Here is a 14,626-nt window from a genome sequence, read left to right as displayed (position 1 = left end):
ACAAGAAGATTTGCAGTCGATATATATGAGAATAGTGGATTTTCAGTGCTCCAAGAACGCAACCTGAGCTCTTGATACCATGAAAGCTACAGAAGCAAAGCTAAGCAAGAGAGAGAAATGTAAAATGAAGAAGATGATCTATTCCATCGATGATGAAGTTAGGTACAGTAGGACTATATATAGTAGCTGAAAGAACACAGATGATTGACACGTGTATACTATCTATAGCTCACATGAAGACAACTCATGCATACTGATAACAGAATTAGTACCTAATTAACCTAACTAATTAACCCTAATTAACTAACTAACACTCATAATCCTAACAGGAAGCTCTTACCAACTCGATCACTTGTGATGGCTAGCAAGCAACTGACATTGTTGTATACTGTAACGATCGTAATCGTCTTTCATTACTCATTCAATAATTAATAGAGGGGAGTGTTCTTTCTGCCTTTCGTTTTTCTTCCAAGTAACATAGAGGACCGGGAAAGTGGGAATGCGAAACAAAGTTAAAAGTTAAAAAACTATTGCTAGGGCTACAGTTCTACGGATGGGCTGGGTCTTCATCTGGACCTCTGAACGGGCCTCTATCAACGTCTCCAAGATGGGCGAGCTTACCGACAGATCGAGATGAATATGATCGAGTTATGGATCATACCATTTATGGCAATGGGACCATGATCGATCATACCATCAATATTCTTTATAGATAGCCTCGATTGTTTGACCATACTTTATAGATATAGGATAGTTCTACTTTGAATACATGCATGCATGAAGACAAGAACGAGCAGAAGACTTTTGATTCATCGATCGACCTCCCAAGAAAATATGCAAAACGACGGAGTAGCTGGTATTTTGCTCGAAGACTTGCGATAAATTAAATGGTATGGAATTGATGCAACTACTACGCTGTTGTATTTAATTTCCAGTCCATTATTATCGATATCATGTGTTTGTGTCTGTCGATCTCTAAGGTTTAATTCTTCTCCTAAAATAAATGTTATTATGCAATTTTTTTTTTTTTGAAAGAGAGAAGCAACTTTATTAACTAAATACGATTACAATCGTATATAATGGCATCCAGTATAAAATCTGGAGCATTAGTGAACCATTCAAGATGAACATTGAATTCAAAGCTATAATGAGCTAGACGGTGAGCCACCGTGTTGGCCTGTCGAGGAGCAAAACAAACTGTAACCCCCCCCGACCGTATGCAGTAGATCTTTCAAGTCGAAGACTAGAGCTGCAAACTCAGACCTATCCTCAGTTAACGAGTTGATGGCTTGAACAGCTTGTAGACAATCACTCTCAATCACGGCCTTGGGAATAGCGAAGGCCTGCAAAAATTCCACTCCATACTTGATAGCTAGCAGTTCCGCATGCAACGCAGAAGTAACCAAACTAGCTCTATAAGAAAACCCAGCAATAAAGTTTCCATGAGAGTTCCGCAGAACACCACCTGTGCGACCATACTGTACCGAAGGAAGAAAAGCTCCATCTACATTCAGTTTCACAACCTCCACAAGCGGTGCCATCCAAGTCTTCGTTCGAGGAGGACTAGGTTGCTGCTTACCACTGGACGCACGCTGTACTCGGGAGAATTCCTCGTACCAGGCCATAGCACCAGCCACAACACCCAGCCCTGTTTGGAGGTGATTTTTCCATAACTTCTCATTCCTGTTTCTCCAGATGCTCCACATCAACACCAGTAACCTATCAAAGCACGCGCCTGACAGAGTAGTAGCGCGCTCCAGAAACCAATCCTTCCAGATGAATTGAATGCATTTATTCTTTAGATATGCATGCATATATTATCTTTGTAAAAAAATTAATCAACTTATTGAAAATTTTTCGGTGTTTTTTAAATTGTAAGGAGAAAAACAACATTTGAGATCAACTAAACAGTTCAGTTATCAAATGATTGACCAACCATTTGTTGACTTGAAATATTAAAGATAAATAATTGATTCTGATGAATAATTGATCGAGTTACTTGTATGCCTGAGAGTGAACCTCCCTCAATCTAGATCAGATTACCCAGTAAGATTACATTGGTATTTGATTAGTAAATGATATTTGTTCATTTGAACTTTCTAACACGCAAATTATATGCAAATTAAGAAGCTAAAATCCAAATACCGGCCTACTAACAGTATCGCCTGGTTATACTACTTATATAGCATATGAGAGAGAGAGAGAGAGAGAGAGAGAGAGAGAGAGAGAAAGAGAGAGAGAGAGAGTAACATACATGCTAACAACATGGCAGATCTGATCAGTTCCGGTGTCATTGGCCGCATCGGAAGTCGTACAATTGCCGCAGGTGACGTTATTCGCAAAATATTTGTCGGCTTGAGTAATCCATCCATATTCTCCGCTGCATGGATCAGCACTAAAATTCCAGTTTGTCTTCCCCAGTGTTTTTTCTATGTCCTTCAAAGCTTGTACTACGTACAAATACACAGTAAAAGGCAACAATTAAACACATGCACATATGCCCAACTCAGTAAGACATTCTCACAAGTCATATCTACTCTTATTCAGTTATACCTTCATCGGCTGATAATCGATTAGCTCCGAAAGCCAAGGTTGCAAAGCAAAGTAGCAGGAGAGAATGAACCAGAAGCCGATGGATCAACAGCATGCAGTTGTTCATCTTTCTCAGGCAAAAACCTTTCAGCACAAACGTAGGGAAGAGAGCTAGCTATAAAGTGTTGATGAGAGCTCTGGAGTTAATTTATATATGAATTATTGTGAGGAACAGCTAGCCTTTACATTTGCTTTGATTATTTTAGAGAGAGATGGAGGATACTGATCGATCAGCAGTAGACCTCCTATGTAAGGTGGAACCAGGATTTGACACTCTTGGGGGGCCACATAATCTTTCTGTCTTTCTTCAGAAAGATTTTAATCAATGCATGTATTAGTCCTGTACTAATCCCTTTATTACAGGTTACACTACTCTTATTCAGTTATACCTTCATCGGCTGATAATCGATTAGCTCCGAAAGCCAAGGTTGCAAAGCAAAGTAGCAGGAGAGAATGAACCAGAAGCCGATGTGAAAACACCAGATGGAATAATGGCTTGATGTTTGTGAATAACAAACAATGCTTTGTAATTAAACAACTCAAGTAAGTAGAAAACTAGAATGAACACAAGAATTGCTGACGCAGTGTAAACCTCGCCACTGAGGAAACTTCACTGCGTGGCTTTTAACGTAGCCAACACGAGGAACAAATCCACTATTAACTCAAATTGTTACAGATTACAAGTCGTAGTATTCAACACAACCACGTTATTAGCAACATAGCTAACTTGTATACAATTTGAAAAGCCTATTCTGTAAACTCAATTCTCTCAATATCTGGTAGGCTTCAACGCATCAATCTTTCCCTTTCACCTTGTACCAAGGGTTCACTGATCTCAAGTATGATATGTGAGAAGGAATGCAGTGAACATGAAATGTAAATATCAAAGAGAGTTTTTGGGAAATCTGTTTATGAAGACTATGCAACACATGAAATAATCAAAGATACCTAACGCCAAAAACCCCACCTCACAATGCAGTAGAAAAGACCTTTTATAGGGGAGCTAAACTCCCCCTCAAACAAATCTTTTCTTGTCACCAAAAAAACAAGATAAACATGGAAATGTTTTTTAAAACTGATTTCGATAAACACTCAATGCTTTCCAATTGTTTGCAAATCCAATCTATAATTGATATGCATATCAAGAACATTTTAATGCAGATAAGTGTCACAAATCAACTTAATCAATATGCATATCAATAGCAAAATCATGTTAAAGATATGTGATGAATACCGCTTTTAACTTAAGATCATTGAGACGATTCTCCTTGATTTTCTCTCTATGATTTGATTCTGCAATCTTCTTTTTGTTTCCTTGAACCACCGAGAAAATAGGAGAAGCAGTCTCCTAGTTCTGCTACAGCCTCTCGTCTCCTAGTGTCTTTGGGAATGTGTGTGTTGAATGAGAATAGTCCAATATACTTACAATCTCCCCCTTTGGGCATTCCCATTCAACACACAACTTTTCATCATTTATCCTGCAGATAAGATTCTACAGACACTACAACAGATAATCAAAACTCAACTTAGAACATAGTAACCAAAAGAGAGACCAATAGGTGTTACTTGGATTAAGGAATCAGTTTCCATCCTTTTCCAGATCCAAGTGACCAAAACCAAAACCAATACTTAACAATTAAAATAAGCATCCAAATAGTCTGTGCTTATGCACTTACAACCGAAATAACATTTTGTTTATCAAAAGTTAAAATGCAGAAAATAATGATAGATATAGATAAAAAGTTGGTTTTTACTTCTCCCCCTTTGAATGGGAAGGCACATTAAACTCCTCCATTAGCTTGGTCACGGTATCCTGAAACTCCTCGCTGTCCATGGAAGCAGTGCTGTCCTCCTGGGCTTCTTCCTCCTTGACTGCTGTGGAAGGACCAGGAGCGCCAAACTCAGGAGGGTGGTGCTGCATGTTCCGGACTTCCCTGGTGAGGTTGGTCAGAGCATGATGAGTGCGGACCAGGAGGGAATGCATGTCGTCCATGTCGTTAGTGAGGCACGCGATCCGCCAGTCAGCCACCAGGACGGAATCACGAACACTGTCCAGAGAGACAGGAGGAGGAGATCCATGAGAAGGCTCGCCAGTGGGAGTCGAAAGAGATTGACGGAGAGGAGGGCTGCGGCTTCGTTCGCGATGCATGCCAGGGTGGAGAACTCCGGCTCTGGCAGCAGCTTGGCGGCCCTCCTCAGGAGGGGGAAGACGCCGGTGTCCACCAAGGCGGGTGGTGATCTTAGTGCGAACCATGATGAAAGAGGAAGAATGGGAAAAACCTGCACACTTAGACAAACCAAAGTGAAATCCGAGAGAGACATGACAGACGTTATATATATATCGAACCAGTAGGGTGAGAGAAAGTGAAGAGACAAGCCAGTTGGAGGTAGCGTCTCCAAGAAGGAGATGAATTATTACAAGTTATTTTTCCGAGATACACGCATGCAAATAACGTCTCCCCCTCAACCTAGGCTTAATCAGTAAGGAAATTAAGGGCAACCAGATGGCAATTAATTAGAGGGAGACCAAGAGAAACAGATTCTCGTAATCTGCAAGTATATCACACAATCTATTCCCCTGCTAAGTATCAAAGCAATTAATGCATTTGTCATAATGGAAGAAGAAAAGATAGCATAGAGTAACCATAGAGAGCACCAATTTGGTAGTGAAAAGAACATATTTCATAGCATCAACCATGATGTACTCTATCAACAAATAGAATTAGTACTCATGATTAGGCCTGGATATAAGCAGTAAACCTTAAGAAGGAGACCGAAAGAAGTGAGTATAAGCAGTATATGGGACTTAGAAACAGGTTTAGTGACCGAAAGAAGGAGTAAAGGAGGAGAACTGGATATATGGACCGGGCTCAGTTGGTCTCCTAGGAGAGATAGGAAACATTGTTCCCAAGATATTAATGTAGATGAGTCATGGACTTCTTTACTTTTGAACAGCACAAACTCATGTAGCAAGACACATCCCAGTAGCTCCCAGACCAGATGATCTTAGGGTACTAAGCATTACAAGGATGCTCCATGGAGAGTGTCTCGAGTGGCTGTGTGTAGTTTCATAATGTTCGTACGTAGGTCACCAACCAACTCGTTTCTTGCAAACCGTGGAAAATTCACCACAACCATGGCCTGATTACTTTGAGAGGAGGAATATATGTATCCATTCTCGTTTCTTACAAACCCTAGAAAGTTCACCACAACTAGGATCTGATTACTTTGAGAAGAGGGAAGGAACCAGTTGAGCATTGTAAGCAGTTCTCCTACTCGACCAATTCTATCAGAACACTAAACAAGAAGCATGCCACCACATAAAGCTATAAGTGAAGTGCATAACTGAGTTATCTTAGTAAGTGACTAAGCATGAGTACAAAATGATTTGTCCAGAATAAGGCATGATAACAATGGACATTTAACTGAAGATATGTACAAATCACTAGTGATAGTGGTCAATGTGGACTAAGATCACACTTTTCTCTCCCAACAGTGGACAGACATTATGGGTCCTCAATACCTGGAACATATCCCCAATGCATTTCTCAACAGTTCAAACCTAGCAGTGTCAAGGGGCTTTGTGAAAAGGTCAGCTAGTTGACTGTCTGTGGGGACAAAACTGAGTTCAAGTATATTCTACTCAACCAAATCCCTAATAAAGTGATAGCGAAGATCAATGTGCTTCGTTCTAGAGTGTTGAACATGATTTTTTGTGATGTTAATAGCACTGGTGTTGTCACAGAAGATAGACAACTTACCTTGAGCGATGCCATAATCATGAAGCATTTGCTTCATCCAAAGCATTTGTGTGCAGCAACTCCCAGCTGCAACATACTCAGCCTCTGCAGTAGATAGGGAAATGCAATTTTGTTTCTTGCTGTGCCAAGCCACAAGATTGTTCCCAATAAAGAAACAGCCTCCAGAAGTGCTTTTTCTATCCTTTAAGTTTCCTCCCCAGTCAGCATCAGAATACCCTGCAATTTCCACGTTAGTGTCGAAGGTATAGAAAATACCACAGTTAACAGTACCTGAAATATATCGGATGATTCTTTTGACGGCTTCCAAGTGTGATTCTTTGGGATTTGCTTGAAATCGAGCACAAACTCCCACACTACAGGAAATATCAGGTCGACTGGCAGTAAGATACAGCAAGCTTCCAATCATGCTTCTATAGAGAGTGGAATCGATTGATTTTCCATGCGGATCTTCGCTCAGCTTAGTAGTGGTGCTCATGGGATTGGTAACTACTTTCTTTGATTCAATGCCAAATTTCTTGATGAGATTCTCAGCATATTTGGTTTGAGAGAGAAAGATACCTGTGTCAAGTTGCTTTACTTGCAGTCCAAGGAAAAAGGTTAGCTCACCATACATGCTCATTTCAAATTCACTTTCCATGACAGATTGAAATTCATTGACAAGATATTTAGATGTAGAACCAAAAGCAATGTCATCAACATACACCTGAGCAATGATAAGATCATTTTTCACTTGTTTTACAAATAATGTTTTATCAATTGATCCTCTCGTGTACCCTTTTTCCACAAGATGAGTGGAAAGCCTTTCATACCAGGCTCGTGGAGCCTGCTTCAATCCATACAAGGCTTTCTTGAGTCTGTATACATGGTCCAGGTAATGTGGATCTTTGAAACCTTGAGGTTGTTCCACATAAACTTCTTCTTGCAATATCCCATTTAGAAAGGCAGTTTTGACATCCATTTGAAACAGTTTGAACCTGAGTGACAAGCCACAGACAGAAGTAATCTCACAGATTCTAATAGTGCAACATGAGCAAAAGTTTCATCAAAATCAAGACCCTCAACCTGTGAATAACCCTGTGCCACTAACCTAGCTTTGTTTCTGATTACATTCCCTTTTTCATCACTTTTATTTCTGAAGATCCACTTGGTGCCTATTACATTACAATTTCTAGGTCTTGGAACCAAGTACCACACATCATTCCTAGTTAATTGATTTAATTCTTCCTGCATAGCACTAATCCAGTCATCATCTAATAAAGCTTCCTTGATATTTTTTGGTTCAATTAGAGACACAAAACCAAAAAGAGAAATGACATTCATACAGAGAAGATTTTCAGTGATAAAACATAATAATGCATTCCCTTGACTTACCTCATCCTGACTTACCTGTGCTGCAGCTTGCCTCCTTGTTGTCAGTCCATCAGATACCTGCCCAATGATATCCTGATTAGAATGGTCTTTTTGAACTTGCTTGAAGCCTCTTCTCATGGTAGGAGCTGGTTCAAAGATGCTGTCGGTATTCTCCTCTTCATCAGCCAGGATTTCATAATTTGATGATGGAGTGACTGAGGTGGTGGTAGAAGATGTATCTGCAAATGATTCTTCCTGTTTCATACCTTGATCATCAATGGAGACATTTATGGATTCCATAACAACTCGAGTTCTTTTGTTATAGACCCTATAAGCCCGACTGTTTATAGAATATCCCAGAAATACACCATCATCACTTCAAGCATCAGACTTACCAAGGTGCTCTCTATCTAGTAAAATGTAGCAGGGACTTCCAAAAACATGAAAGTGTCCTACATTAGGCTTTTTACCTTTCCATAGCTCATAAGCTGTTTGATCTGTACCTGGTCTGAAGAAAACTCTATTGATTGTATAACATGTAGTACTAATAGCCTCAGCCCAAAAGTTTGTACTTAAACCTGCAGCATGTAGCATAACTCGAGCCATATCCAGCAGTACCCTATTTTTCCTTTCCACAATGCCATTCTGTTGAGGAGTGATTGGAGCTGAGAACTCATGTGACACACCAAGCTCATGAAAATAGTTAGCAAAAGCAGCATTTTTAAATTCAATACCATTATCTGACCTTACTCTCACTATGCTAGAATTGAAAGACTTCTTTTCAATTATCAATTTTTGACTGAGATTTTTAAATGATTCAAATGTTTCAGTCTTGTCTCTTAAGAAATTAACCCATGTGTATCTTGAGAAATCATCCACAACCACCAGCATGTAACTCTTACCTCCAATACTTTCAGATTGAGCTGGTCCCATTAGGTCCATGTGTAACAGTTCCAGTACCTTTGTGGTTGTTGCTGAATTTACCACCTTATGGGGTGCCTTGGTTTGCTTTCCAATCTTGCAATCGCCACATATCTTGTCAGTTTTGCCATTTAGATTGGGCAGACCTCTGACACATTGCTTGGAAGATAACTTCAGTAAGTCCTGATAGTTTACATGCCCCATCCTTCTGTGCCAAAGTTCAAAGGTCTCTTCTGTGGATCTTACTGACATACAGGACTGCAACCTGAAAGATTCATTAGCTTGAATATGATAGCAGTTATCTAGAGATCTCTTACCTCCCATGATTCCTTCTCCTTTCTGATTCAGCACCAAACATCTTTGTTTATTAAACCACACATCTTCATAGTCATCAGCCAAATGGCTGACACTGATTAGATTTGCAGTTAAGCCTTCAACATATAGTACATTTTTGATATTAGGTATACCTGGTGTGTTAACTGTTCCCCGAACTAGAATACTTGCTTTTCCCCCATCTCCAAAGGTGACAGAATCAGTTGTGTTTTCATCCTCAAATGAGATAAACCAGGCTTTGTCCCCAGTCATTTGTCTAGAACAACCACTGTCAACATACCAAAAGTCTCGTCGCTTGTCTGCCAGAGCAGTCAGAGCTACCAAACAAGTAGCCTCAATGTGAGTAGTTTGCAGAGCTGTACTTGCAAGATTCAAAAGACAAGTAGCATCAGTTTCATTAGTATGAGCTAGAAAGCACTTACTCTCATTCTTCTTGATCCAGATATTTTTTCCTCTTCCAGTTTGAAGGTTTTTCTTAGAAAACATTTCAGTTAGATTGTTAATGAGTTTCTTTTGTTCTCTAAGTTCACACTGTAAAGATTCAACAATACATTTTTCTTAAGAAACTTGTGAGGTTAACAATCTTTCATTACACTTAGGTCTGATATGGCCTATCTTACCACAATGATGACAAGTAGGAATAAAAGTTCTAGAGTTTGTGTACCTAATTTGACCAGTGGAAGATTCTTGGTCAACTTTTACCTGATGAGTGCGTGTTGGCTGACCTTCCTTCATGTTTCTCAGTATTGTGACTTGATCATCATTTGAAACTTCCTTCTTTTCGACGGGTGGTCCTGATGCTCTTACGAACTTTGTACTTTTGGAATTTTTTCCAGTGTATCCTAGCCCAAAGGTGTCATGTGGTGCTCTTCCTGCCCCAAGTAATTTGGACATGGTGCTGGAGCTGACCTCAAACTTGGTGAATTTTTCTTGAGTTGATTTTAGCTCTTCCTGTAGGGACTCATTTTTAGTCAATAACTCCAGGTTTAGGACACGTTGTCCCCTTACGTCCAGTTCCAGCATTTTGATTCTATTGAGACATTCAATCTTTTCAGCTTTCCAAGTTTAAGAACTCTGGTCACTTTGCAAGTCTGCCATCTCACTCACAAGTTTGCTTCTTTCCTGTTCCCATACAGATTGTGAAGTTTCCAACATGTGCTCCACCTTTTCCTTTTCAGTTCTCAGAAATTCAACTTCCTTTTCTAAGCTTAAGTTTCTTAGTAACGTGGCCTTTGAAGCTTTGTAGAGTTGTTTGCAGCGGATATTAGTTTCATCATCAGAAAATGCCTCGTCACTGTCAGAATCAGGTAGAAGTGATGATACAAGAGCCACATTTTCCACTTCTTGAGACTCATCATCACTCCAAGTTGAAAGAAGAGACTTGTTGTTGCTGTTTCCATGCTTCCTATTTCCACAGTCAGTAGAGATATGGCCGTAGCCACCACACTCATAGCATTTAGGTTTTCCTGAGTGAGTTCCCTTGAAGCTTCCTTTTCCACTCTTACTATTGTAGTCACTACTGCTACTACTGCCGCTGTAAGTGTTCTTCCTAGGAGCATTCGGATTTCTAGAGGAGTTCTTGCTTTTGAGAAATCTTTTGAATTCCTTTGTCAGTAGAGCAAGATCTAGTGTTTCTTCTTCCTCTTCTACTCCTTTTACTGCCTTGAAGGCTACACCCTTTTTTTTCTTCTCAGGTTTTAACCTCATCTCATAAGTTTTGAGATTTCCGATAAGCTCATCGAGTGGATATTCATCAATATCAAATGAGTCCTCTATACTGGTGACTTTTGAATGAAACTTTTCTGGTAAGGCCCTGAGTATCTTTTTGACTATCTTATCTTCATCAAAGGGTGCTCCCAGACTACGACACTGACCGGAAATTTTAAGAATTCTACCATGAAAATCATCCACGGTTTCATCATCTCCCATAGTCATGGTTTCGAACTCAAAGATCAATGCTTGTAATTTATGTGCACGTACCTTTTTATTTCCTTCATATGTAGTCTGTAGAAGATCCCATGCCTGCTTGGCAGTATCACAATGACTGATCCTCAGTTTTTCCCGTTCAGATAGGACTGTGAAAATGCTGTTCTTAGCATTGAAATTTGCTTGCAGATCACGAACTTCTTCCTCAGTCCAGTCCTTCCTTGGTTTGGGAGTGGCAGTAGAAGTGCTTTTTCCTTTTGCTTTTACCATAGGTACAGTCCAGCCATTTTCTATAATATTCCACACATGTTCATCTTGAGCATAGAGATATGATTTCATGTATATCTTCCACTGAGTGTATTTTTCACATCCACCATCAAACCATGGAGGACTATTTACAGATCCACCAGCAGCCCTATCATGTGAATGTTCCATCTTTCCCGAGATCACTAGAAAGTTCTAGAACCCGCTCTGATGCCAATTGAAAACACCAGATGGAATAATGGCTTGATGTTTGTGAATAACAAATAATGCTTTGTAATTAAACAACTCAAGTAAGTAGAAAACTAGAATGAACACAAGAATTGCTGATGCAGTGTAAACCTCACCACTGAGGAAACTTCACTGCGTGGCTTTTAACGTAGCCAACACGAGGAACAAATCCACTATTAACTCAAATTGTTACAGATTACAAGTCGTAGTATTCAACACAACCACGTTACTAGCAACATAGCTAACTTGTATACAATTTGAAAAGCCTATTCTGTAAACTCAATTCTCTCAATACACTAGGCCAAAAAAGCTAACAGACAACGGGCAAAAATCATTGTGTGATTTGGACGATCTCCGTTGTGTATCGGAGCGTTGTGTGATGAAAAATGGCACAACGGTGGAAAGCCGTTGTATGAAACACAAACAGTCAACAGTTTATTTGTTATCAGCGTTGTGCCTTCCCTCGGCAGATGTCAGGCACAGCTGCTGTGCAGCCATGCTGTGTGTGGCATGTGCATGCTTCAGACAACAAAACTTGTCTTCAAGCTGTTGTTCGTTAAGCTCGTCAGATAACATGTCTTTGAATTTTACTGTTGTGTGATTGCTCCTCCCACTTCAGTTTGTAGACTATGGCTGTTGTAGGATTTAATTTCAGACATCTGAATTTTAGCGTGTTATAAGAAGTCTGTTGTGTGAATTGTTGCTTGATTATTATGTAATCCGAATTTTGCATAATTAATACTCCATTGTTATCTAAATAACAGTACCGATCCATATTAAAAAGAAATCTGAATGCAATTCATCAATTCAAGTACTCCAATCCATACATTAAAGCATCAAATGTACCATAAACATAGTATTTCTCAATCATTCATACATTAAAACACAAGAACAACATTGAGAACAATATTACTAAAGGCTGATCGAACAGCTACTCTTCCTTGAACATCTTCTTCACTTTATCCAAGCTTTCAATATCCTTGTAAGCACAGACAAATTGAAAACAGGTAGAGCATCCAAGCTTTCAATATCCTTGCAACAGAAAATCAACATTCAGCATGGTATTCGCATGAGCATGCAAGTGTACCAGGAAGATGAAGTACAAATCATTTACTTGTCAAAAGTCAAGCCACAACCACTGAGAGAATATATTACTTACATGCTTGAAACTAGTACTAGACTATGGTTTCATAGAAAATGCAAGGTTTCCACTTTCCACTACCTGTCATCACTAAATCATGAACAACAGCTTACTAATAGTGTCAAATCCAAATAGTACTAGTACAAATCGCAAATTAAACCACAACAACATTTGAACAAACCCAAGAAAATAAAACTATGAATCTAGCAACTTACATCCACCAAGGTAATGAAACTTAGCAATTGAACATAATAATAAGTGTAGGACCACAGAGAGAGGTAATTAAATGAGTGAGAATTAAAGCAACCCCCATTAGTATTATCTATTGAGCTTTTAACCAAAAACAGAGTTCAACGATTGACAAGATTACATGTCTCCATGTATTGGAAAGGTACCATATCAATTCCTAGTATAAATAACAAGGACCATATCAATTCCTTGTATAAATACCAACCATACATGAACTTTGAAATGAAAGATTCACAAATCTGTGCATTGTCCATTACAACAATTTCCACATATGATGTTTACCTGAATTTAATGAAGGAAGAAGAAATAAAAAATAGATAGAAGTACAATAGCATAGAGATGACAAGTACTAATTGAGATAACTATGACAATACAATTTCCTATTCATGCTGCATAGAAATGTTGAAGAGTTTGAAACCAGAAAACTCACTTGAACAAAGTCTACATGCCCTGAACCAGAGACAAAGTAGTTGAACTTATCAAATCGACCAAATCAACATACCCCTGCATTACAAGGAGCATTCAATACACAGAAATGAAAACATTCAAATGTCCATTTACAGGACAATTACATGAACGATTAAAAGCACAGTTTAAAAGCTTATTATAAATATGATTAACAGGACAATTACATGAACGATTTCGCAACATCTCATATTCATGTGCACTTTTTTTTTTTTTTGGGTCTGAATATTCTTGTGTACTTAGTAATACAATCACTAAAAAATGAAATAAAATTGAAAGGAAAAAAAAAAGTACTTGAGAACGTGTAATTGACTACCATTTGTCATCAACTCTCCACATCTTTCCAAACTTGAAACACCAGATCGGCATCCTACATCGAAATGAACACAAATCACACAATTTGCTGTTGGATTATAGTAATAATCATACTCACCTCCAGCTGAATTATTATATTAAATATAACAAAACAGAAATGACCTTCCCATCATACTCAAAATGATGTCTAATCTAGGTAGTCTGCTTATCAACTTAAGAGAAAATAACTTGAAACAAATTAAATCAAAACCCAAACTTGAAGTAGCACTAACTATTAAGCATGATTACTGAGCAATTCACATGCCAAACGAATCGTTTCTGAATGGATACAAAATCGACGAGGTAGCTAGAGTTATCGAAGACGTAGCAATAAGTTACCTTCTTTTCGAGCACCGGCGACTGCAGATTCTACAGCAATTGCTACGGCTGAATTCCGGCCTAGGTGATGGGCTCGCCTCTTGGACACCTCGTGCGTGTTCATCCTCAGATCTAAAAGAAACCCGAGAATCAAACTCAAAAAGAAACTACAATTTAGTTTTACCCAATTACCTACAGATTAAAAAGGAGAGAAGGATTACCCATTCTGCAGAGGGAGAATTCGCTGGCGATTTCAGCCGGGGTGATGAAGGAGAGTTGGGCTTTTTGGAGGCGTGGGCGTTTGAATCGCCGTTGAGGGGGTGGTTATTGTGGTGGTTGGGGGAGGAGGCCATTTGGGAGGATTAAGGTTAGAGTTTGAAAGGGGCTGATGAGGTCGGAGAAGAAGAAAGAAGAAGAGAGAAATTGAGAGAAGAGAGAGTGTGACTTGCCCAAAAAAATAAAATAAAAAAGGAAAACTGAATGTGAAGAAAACGTTCTGCCCAAAAATTGAATAAAAAGTTTTTTTTGCTGTTGGAAAGTTCCCGCTATGTGCAATTGTTTTGGCGCTAGGATAGATATGTTTCATTCAGACAACACTAATAAAATTTTTATGTTGTAGGATCCTTAAATCATGACATCTATGTTTTTCAAAATTGTAGGTTTTTGGGAGGAATGAGTAGTATTTGGGGGCGCATTCAAAATTGCCAATATATCTGACCTAATC

General features: G+C 39.0%; 1 pseudogene; it reads right to left on the bottom strand.

The window, feature by feature from the left end:
• Positions 1 to 2,778, bottom strand: part of LOC133728297 (probable leucine-rich repeat receptor-like serine/threonine-protein kinase At3g14840) — a 28,926-nt pseudogene extending 26,148 nt beyond the window's left edge.
• Positions 2,779 to 14,626: the final 11,848 nt, after the last annotated feature.

Source organism: Rosa rugosa, chromosome 2 (assembly GCF_958449725.1).
Source record: "Rosa rugosa chromosome 2, drRosRugo1.1, whole genome shotgun sequence".
NCBI lineage: Eukaryota > Viridiplantae > Streptophyta > Magnoliopsida > Rosales > Rosaceae > Rosa > Rosa rugosa.
This window is presented reverse-complemented; position numbering and strand designations above follow the sequence as displayed.